The 9,938-nt window shown below is 40.1% G+C and overlaps 1 long non-coding RNA gene across 1 annotated transcript; it reads right to left on the bottom strand.

The window, feature by feature from the left end:
- Nucleotides 1-4,198: 4,198 nt before the first annotated feature.
- LOC120304614 lies at nt 4,199-9,674 on the bottom strand. The gene is made up of 2 exons (XR_005555775.1): nt 9,253-9,674; nt 4,199-4,617 (listed from the first exon to the last, which is right to left on the bottom strand). It is a non-coding gene; the product is annotated as an uncharacterized LOC120304614 (long non-coding RNA).
- Between the last annotated feature and the right edge of the window lie 264 nt (nt 9,675-9,938).

The raw sequence follows: 9,938 nt of genomic DNA, 5'->3' as shown, positions 1-9,938 counted from the left end.
TGTGTGTGTGTGTGTGTGTGTGAGAGAGAGAGAGAGAGAGAGAGAGAGAGAGAGAGAGAGAGAGATATTCGGTATGTAAATTAGATTCTAAACATTAGTATTTTGCCACCTTATAGGCATACAACCGAACTGTATACAGTCCCGTTTCTGCAGCTGAGTAGGAAACAGGTTCATAGTCAAAGTCCAAGGCGTGCGCGTGGGTCAGAATCATTGCAGCCCTGAAGGAATCGCTTAGTCCTACTACTCCGAGTGCTCTGATCTGGGGTGAACCCTCAGCGGAACCAGTGGGAGTTACTTCCGTGTAGATGGGCAGGAAAAGCAGCGAAGCTCCAAGGATCCTTTGCTGTGTCTGTGGGAAACGTCGCCGGAATGCCTGCGTGTTTGCCAGAAAATAGCGTGGAGATTGCAACCCACTCAGGTAATCGACGAACCAGCGGGCTCTGAAGATAAGAAATGGGGGTGCGTATTCCCGCGATCCTTCCCAACAGCCTGAGGGTTAGGGGGCTTTAGGCAGGCGACGCGTTTGCTGTTCCCTTGCCCGTCCCCCCCCGCGTGCCCACCCTCAGCCTTTTTAGAGGAGAAAATTTGCGTCCTCCCCCCGCTCAATTGAACTTGCTTTGGCTGCCGATTTGGGATCTTGCAGGTGAAGGGGCAAAAAGATTAACTGAGGATACGGAAAGTAACTTAAGAAGGTGAATAGATGTTCAGCAACCTTATGGACGTCTCCTTTGAAGTCAGCGCCACCACTGGGGTTAATGGGGCACGCGCGTCATAAGGTTTAGGGTTGCACTGCTACACCCCACCCCACTTCCCATAGTGATCCCGTGAAGGTAGATCCTGTGCAGGTTGATTTGAAAGTAAACCCTACTCATCTCCCCAGGGCTTGTTTCCAAGTCAGCACAGACTTAAAGAGAGGCGTTTATCTCCGAATTTATTTGGGGGCAGTTAGCGCTCTCTGGCTCCCCTTAGCTCCTTTTCCGGGAATTCAGAAGAGTTGTGCTTCTTTTTGCAAATAGGCCAATCCATTAGGATTTCCACCTCTTCCTAAAAATGTCTCCTTCCTTTCCTGAACTTTCGAAGAACCCTTGAGTCAATGGGATTCCCCTCCCAGACAGGAAACTTCCCTGCCCCCCCCCCCGCGAGCTATTTTTAGGAATCCTATAAATAGAGGGAGGGTTTTTGGGGACAAAGCTTGGAAACGGAGGCGGGAAGAACCCTGAGCCGCCACCTTAAGTCCTCCTCCTCCGGCTGCTGACCCTGGCGCGAGGCAGCCAGAGGGCTGGGAGGAGGAAAGCTCGAGCTTATTTGCATGAGCGCAGCCGCGTCAGCCGCCGCCGCCCGCCGCCGCCGTCCGTGGGCTGAAGCGCACGAAAAGGAAAAAGTGAGAGTTGGGAGGAGGGAAGGCGGAGAGGGGCGGGGTGGCGCGTGACGCAAGGGGACGGTGCCATTGACGCAACAGGCTCGGGATGCTCCAAAAATAGCAACCGCGGCGCCCAGCTTGCCCCGTTGGTGCCTGCTCCATTGCGCTGAGAGCGGGAAGCAACAGCCTGAGAGTGGGCCGGGCTATTTTAAGGCTCTGCGAATCGGAAACTCGAAAGCAGCCAAAGGGGGGTTATTTTTAAACCTTTTCCTGGGCGCTGTGTTTCGAGATTGAAAACTTTCTTCTCTCTCGCTCTCTGAAGCTGCTCCAAAGAGAAGGGTTTGGGCACCCACGGGCAGCGCTAACTCGCTTCCCCCTTTGTTAATGCTGCCAAAACCCGTGTCAGAAAAGTATGTAGTCCTGTTCAGAGTAACACGTACTAGGAATCATATTTAATAAGCGTGGGTGTGAGAGGAGTTTGCAAATAACTTTCTCTCTCGCTTGACCCATCACTTTTTTTTGCAAAGGAAAGTCAGGCTGACATAAAATATTCTCTGCAGCGATGGAGAGGAAAGGCAGCTGCCTTGGGGTCCGCAGGCAAGGTGACCCCCAGTTCTCCTTTGCCGCCCGCGCCTTGAAAGCTCCGGATCGTCCTGTGATAAGACCACTACATTTGGGCTGCAAAAGTACGGGCGACCACTAGATGGCAGCCCATCGATCTGCCTGTCTCTCTCCGCTGAATGGCACGGATTTTAGCGCACACCGTAACCCAAGAACAGGACTACAAACAAGAAGGGATGAAGCAAAAGCCAGGGATTCTGCTTTTACCTCCACCCTGCCTCAGTCCTGCATCAGATGGCAAGGGAGTCCTACAAGCCTCAGGAGATTTGCTGGGGGGCCTTTCCTCTCTGCCTACCTGCAAGTACAGTACTGGGAGGATCACTAGGTGGCAGCAAATAGTTTTTCAGTGTTTCTTTGATGCCATCTTGTGGTCATCTGGTTTTCTGTTGCCCAGCTGAGAGGTTGCCTTGAGGCTCAAATAACTTCCACATATGGATCAAGGCCATCCCTAATGTGTCTCCTGTTCTGATGATTGCCCAAATAATGGAATGTATTTTTGAGACTTTAAATATTTTTGCTCAAAAATGCAGTATTAATTTGGACAGCATGAACTATAAAAGAATGAAAACTAAACAGCCCAATCCTTTTATATTAGTCTAAAGCTCTTCTGAAATTGCCCAATTAGAATCATTTAGTATTGCATTTTCCCCGAACATGTCAATAGGGGGCTGGATTGTGTAGTCAACATAACCAAGAACGTTTGAAGTAATACTGGTAAAACTTGTATGTATTTTCTAAAATAAATGCGTAATCATTTCCAATAATTTGTTGAAGGCAGTTTAGATATGTAAAATCCTCTATCTTCAATATTCAAGGTTGATTCGAGTCAGTAGACCAGGGGTGTCAAACTCTCAACATCACGTGACGTGTTGCGACATATTGCAACTTTTTTTCCATTGCCGGCAATGGGATGGGCGCAGTTTCGCCATGATGCATCCAGCCCATGGGCCAGCAGTTTGACACCCCTGCGGTAGAAATTTCCTTTGCCATTAACCACAGTTTCATTTCAATGTGCAAAATAATGTATTGTATAGCTTGCTCCAAAATAGTTGTATGCTTTAAGAGGGCCAGCTGTTTCTATTTATTTCAAGGAAGTGGCATCCTATTAAAAATCTTTTCTATATAAGTACTTGAAATAATGTTATTTTTCTATATTACATCATGAACGCTAGTGATAGACATGGCGTTTTAATTCCTTTATATATTTTTTCTAAATCCTTAGAGATGCTACACACATAAGAATTAGTGTGGCCTGTGGAATTTAGAATCTATATATTTATGTAAGCATCTTAACTTCACTGCCATATATATATGTACACAAACATACACACACATAAATTTTTAAAAATAGGAAATTAATTACAGTTAAAATATTAATATTCAAGATTGATTCACAAATGAATAAAAGTTATCCCTCTGTGTTTATGTTTTATTTAAACAAGTTTAGGAGGATAAGAAAATTATTCTATTCTTGTTGCTAAGTATATACCTCAATTGATATATAAGTTATTTGCACATTTACTTGTAGCAGAAGATTGCTAAGTGGGAAATATGTTCCTTATATCATAAGAGTTATTTTTAAATTACAGTCTCCCTTTAAAAAAATCAAAGGGGGATTCTGTGGTCAGATTTTCTGTCAAATACTAGATGGTGCCCTGCATAATTTAAAAAACTACAGAGCATTTTTTTTCTTCTCTTCAATCATGTCCAACTCTCAGAGACTGCCTCAAAAGTGGTTTGCTATTGTCTCTTTCCTAGGGCTGAGAAAGCGTGACTGGTCCAAGGTCCACCAGTTGGCTTTTGCCTAAGGTGGGATTAGAACTCACCACCTCCAGCTTCTAGTCTGATGCCTTAACCACTACACCAAACTGGCTCTTCTGTAACATTACAAAGCTTTATATTATAAAATCTGTAGCTTATAAAAGGGAATGTAATAAAATATATAAAAGCACTACTCTATGTTTATGCAGTGCTAAATCATATTGTTCAAAAACTTTCATGTAAGTGGCTATAGGGAAGTCTAAATGAAAAGTATTATATAAAAACACAGTGCTCATAATAATTTAACAATACTTCTGGAATTAGGATTGAATCCTGCATGTGAACACATTTACTTACAACATGGGTAGCAAATTAATTTCTTATATTGGAGATCTAAGCACATTTATTTGTCTGTGTTATTTCAAGAATTTAACTAAAAAGACAATGAGTACAGGCTTGAGGCACAGAGATTTTTATTTCTAGTACATGGGAAATACTATGATTAGGAATATATCAAAATGAATAAAATGCTACTTCTCACACCAACCAAGTTAATTTATATACCAAGAATAAATGAAATACGGATGATGCAGCTTGTTGTTATAAATAATAATTATTTTTGTTTGTAATGTTCATAATAAACAAGCAATTTCTCTTAGTTTAATGCAAACTGATTCTAAGTGTTCTGAAAATGAAAAAAAGTCTTCAAATGTTGTTTCAGAAGAAATGGCGTAGGTAACCTTACCCATATTAGAGCTGAGAATATTGATTGTCAATTTAAGATGCACTCCGTTATGAGCTTTCCCCCAGGATCTTGCATGAAGAAAATTTCAAGATAGACAACAAAATCAAACCAGAAAGGCTGTGATAATGGCCTATAAAAAGAAAATTACATCATAATATGTTTGTGTTAGCAATAACGAATAATTTTATTTTTTAGAAAACATGTGTCTGTATTTTAACCTACAATGGAGTAACTTTCCTGTCTTTTTTCTGAAAACCATATTGATGAGAACTGAAAACTAACATTGATAAAGTATGCTTTCAAAGGAGGTTAGGTGCACAAGGGAAAATGGAAAAAATGTTCTTGGACTATTAATAGTTGAAAAAAGAATTTAACTATGTGCTTTTTTACCCTCTCCCCAAATACCATGATAAATCTGCCAGAATGCCGTTTAGGGCAATTAATCAAAGATACAGGAGTTCTTATTTTTTTATCCGTTCGCCAAAGACACAATACATTTATAGGATTTAGGTTTAAATATTAGTTGCAATTTCTGCTGATGCCAACATTTCAATATGGAATGAATGTTAATTACAAAAAAGCAACAATCTCTTTATGCATGAATATTATTTCAGTTACAGTTCTTGACAAAAGTAATACTTCCCTCATGTTTTAGTAACTCTCTTTTACCCTATTATTTGCATAATCCCCCCAAGACATTTTTACTTTTGAGTATGATTTGATTTAAATGGTGCTTTTAAAATAAGCAACATGCTTTGTTGATTATTATAAAAGGTTTCCCATGCTATATTTGCAACATTATAGAAATTAACATAGTTGGGCCCTTATATTGTTAGGTACATATCTAATTATCATAGCTTTAGAATCCATGTAATATAAAATTTCATTGCTCATTTTAAAGTTTTGAAGTTAACAACATAAACTTCAAGTTGAGTAATTAAGTAATCCTTATATAGACACTTATTAAAGTATTTATACATATTATCTTAAATCTACATCTATCATTTTGCCAATTAAAATTAGGACTTTAATTGCAATTAAGTAATTTAATTGCCAATTGAACAGCAAAATTGCTAAGTGACTAATTTTAATGCCTATTTTAATTACCAATCATGACTGGGGAGGGAGCTAATCAAGCAGTATCAGAGTAATGATGTGAAAAAAAGAAGAGAGAGAACAAACATCCATGGCTCCATGCTTCAAAAAGACATCTACGTTCAATGAATGCAAACAGTTTTTATAGATGTGACAAAATCATGCCTTCTGATACCTAAATAGCTGTACACAGAATTCAGTGTAAGAGATTCACTTTCTAGAACTGGAATTATAAAGGAAAAGCAATTTGACATTTTATAGAATTACGTGCAAAAAACATCTCCATCTTCAAACTGACAGTGTCTGGCATTCTGGTTGCCAAGTACAATTTTGGTCTCAAATGCCATTGTACATTGAGGACCACCTGCATCCTTGTAACCTAACAGTATCCCAGCAAAGTATGTTTCAGAACATATTAATTTGGAAGATTAAAAATAATGTTAATCTAGTGAATTGCTTTGAGGAAAAGCCCTTCAATTTTTTGTTCTTAAAACATAATGGTCACCTATGATTAGGAATATATAAGAAAAAAGAGTGTCAAAATATTAATATCAAGAAGGCAGCAACTGCAATAAAGCCAGAGTAATATTTACACGAAAATATTAGAATCCATAGAATGAAGTATTTATTGTATGTTTGCCTTTGTGATGAAAGGCATATGCCATTGTGTTATCAGCAGTAGTATTTAGGGACAATTGAGCACATGAAAAGGTGAATGAAGAATATTCTGAGCCAGTGGAAGCCACATTTTAGAAGATCCATATTAAAATATATTTCATCTGGGCATTGTTTCTAACTAGTTTCTACCCTTTAATGGCCCCAAAATTATTCCTATTTAGAGAATAAGAGAAATCTTCAAATTAACATAATACTTTCCATGTCAGCTCTTATAATAAAATCCAATATGGGAAATGTTTCTGCACTGTTTATATGCAAAATATTTACTTCTAACAGCAGACAATGTATCAGAGCTTCTTAAAGAGCCTATATTAAGGTTCAGAAGGATAGTGAAAATGCTTTCTCAATTAATAGAAAACTCAACATTCACTTAGCTAAACTACACATTACACTGCTGATACAGGTAACATTAGTGTATAAGAGTTCTTCTCTATAAAAAACTACTTTCTGGAAGGGTATTTTATACTAGCAGAAGTTGAGAAGGAAAGGTTTTTAAAGTCCCAACCTACTACAACATGCTCCCCCTGCCACTCTTTTGTAATTGCAAGGGGCATGTGTGGTGGGATGGGGGAATACTGGACTAAGATTACACATGCATTGTTAAGATATATTGACTCTGCAAGTATCTTGTCTAGAGATGCTCACTTACATGTGCACCTGCCTAAAGGCAGCTTTGGACTGCTGTTTTAAATTTTAAACTAAAGGCAAAATTATCTCCATTTTTATATCCGTGGATGTTAAATCATTCTTTTGATAGTTCATTATATAAATGGTAGCGATTTGGAATGATTATATGCTCATCTCCCCAAAAAAATCAAATGCTACAGAAACTTGGAGAAAAAGAACTGATTAAATCCTAGAAGTTGCAGCCTAGGATAGCTTCATCCAGTCCGTTGCAGAAATAAAATACTGTAATAGGACTCAAAAGTGAAACCTTTTTTCTTTCTTATTAAATCTCTCCTTAATTATTAGACTGGATTGCATCTATAGTTTGTGAACAATAATTAAATATAAGGGAGAAGCATATGTTCTGAAACTATAAATAAAAAGTTGGCAACAAGATAGGGTTAAAAAAATCTTGAAATATTTTCTGCCTCTTTTATGTCAGAATCGGAAATTATGGAAAATTGCAGCATTTAGAAGCAATGTCCAATATCTAAACACATTATAGTACTTTCCATTAAATATGAGCTCTGTAAAGTCTTTATGCAAAAAACAACATTTTTCTAAGGTAGTTCAAAATGCAGAACCTGAGGCAGGCAAGAATGATAAAGACAAATCCCTTAAAAATACTATTTTAAGGACTATGCATGTTTATTCTGAAGTCAACTCTGTAAAATTCAACAGGATTTCCCTCCTAGAAATGCATGTTTTAAACATAAAGAATGCTATTCTACACCCATTAGTTTGATTTCAAATTTCTTAGTTAAGATTAACCTTATTAAATCTATGGGACTTTGTCATGTTGTTTCATTGATTTCAGTGAATGCATTCTATTACTTTTGGAACTAATCCACCAACAAGAATCTGAAAACAACCCCAAAGAAAATATTGTATATAAGGTTTTTAATAGTTTATATAATGGTATCTCTGCTAACAAATAAATATGAATTGCTAAGGTATAAATATATTTCAAAAGAGGATAAGTAATCCTTTTTATAATTGTTATGGAGTCTGATTAGGTAATTGAGATAAATATGCTTTTTAAAAAATCATGTGAAAATGTAACCTTAAAAGACAACAAAACACAATTAGCTTCCTTCAGCTTTTACTAAACATTTACCTCATTTTCTGGGACAGAAAAAATGTAAAGTATAAACACAGAGAAATTGAATGTGATGTTAATATTTTAATAAGATATTGTAATATTAAATACATGTAATTCTTCTTTGTCTGCCAGGTTATATTAAGGGGACTAGGCCATATAACATATTTTGACAGTTTCCAGGCTCCTAGCTGACAAATAAATGTTTATACCTTTTGAAGTCCTTCTGCATTTTGCTCTCATTCTTACTAGGCATACTGTAAGATCCACTCTGTTCAATACCCTATGTATTTCCTCACAATCCATCCCCATTCAGTGCAATCACATTTACTTCCCGGGTATGTGTGCATAGGATTGCCACCTTACTGATTTTAAAAGTCTTAGGTCAAGGAATATAAATTGTCCAATGCAATTCATCTTCTTGTTCAGAGTCATTAAATCCCCCCCCCCCGAATATATTTGATTGATATTCTTGGAGGTGAAAGGCTAAAGGGACCATATGGCAACATGTTGCATTCCATATGTTATCTGCCCATCCATGCTTAAGCTGCCATTAGCAACATCTGCACCTAGTGGAAATCCAGCTGCGCTGAAAGCTATTGTCAACTAAATGAAGAAAAAAGAGAGATTTTCACTGTCAGCAGATAGACCCGTTTCTCCGTCTGCAAGGCATAACGAGGGGATTAAAAGGGAGAGGGAGCAGGGGGTGATATTATTAGGCGAGATTTTTACAGGAAAATTTGCTGTACGGTTAAAAACAAAAGCGCGGATTGATGAACACACGTATTGAGGAAAAAGATCCGTAAAGCTTCCACCACGACGCTGCAGTTCCTAAAGGCTTTTTTCCCCCGGAAGCTTCCAAAGGCGTAGAAAGAGCTCCTCCCCGCCCCCTGAAGTCTTCTCGAGCTAGAAACAGCGGGTTCATTTAGGGGTGGGGACAAAGGTGAGAAGCTCCTCCTTCCCCCCCCCCACGAGAGTGGGTTCAAACGAAGAACTTACTTTTCCGGAAGCGCGGGCTTCCTGCAGCTTGCTCGATGGTGCGCCTTCCCGCCTCCGCCCACACACTAATAATAAATAATAATAGCCGCACATACGCTACGCCGCTCCATTACGACAATCTAGGTTCTTGGAAAGAACTCGGAGCGCATGAAGGCCAACACCGGCTACAGAACTGGCAGCTACGACTTCACATTGTTGTGAATGGATGATGATAATAGTGATTGTTACCTTTTCCTGGGCTCCGCCAGAAGCCCGGGCTTTTCTGGTCAATGCCCGCTTCCCGCGCCCCCTTTCTTCTCTAAACCAGTCGCTAAACTCCTTCCCGGGCGTAACCTTTCGCCTCAGAGGCAAGCGGCTACCTCCAGGGGGCTCTCGCCGCGGCGCCTCTTCTGAGGAAGGTTTCGGGGTGCAAACGGGCGGCCAAAAGGCGACGGTCTTCCTTCCCCGCCGTTTCTTCCAAGCCCCCGAGTCGCTTCACACAAAGCGCCCATTGTAACCGCAAGCCCGGCTCCGGTAGCCAAGAGCGTCAATCCCTCGTCAGCGAAACGGCTCTCCGTGACGGCAGCGCCAAGCTGTATAAATAGCCCGGCGCAGCCCGGGCAACAGAAGGGAGGAGGGAGTTTCCATTGAGGCCGCCAAGGAAAGGAAACAATAGCTTTTGGGCAGGAGGGAGCGCGCCGGGCGCGCGCCGGCTTGCTAGCACCGGGCGCGCGCCACCCTGGGACGGCGCCTGTCTCTGCGCCAGCTCGGTCGTTGCGAGGGTTTCCCCGTTGTGGCTTTCCCGCCAGAAACGTAGTTTTTATGTTTTTGTTTCCCAGGCATAATCTGTAGTCTTTTTCCTGTCGCCGGCTCAGCTTCTTAGAAGGTCTCCCAGACAACCCCTATTGGGGGAAGAAGGAAAAAAAAAAACAGCC

The sequence above is a fragment of the Crotalus tigris genome, unplaced genomic scaffold (assembly GCF_016545835.1).
Source record: "Crotalus tigris isolate CLP2741 ecotype Arizona unplaced genomic scaffold, ASM1654583v1 scf7180000017641.3106099, whole genome shotgun sequence".
Lineage (NCBI taxonomy): Eukaryota > Metazoa > Chordata > Lepidosauria > Squamata > Viperidae > Crotalus > Crotalus tigris.
Note: the sequence above shows the minus strand (reverse complement) of the source record. Positions and strands in the feature narration are given on the sequence as shown.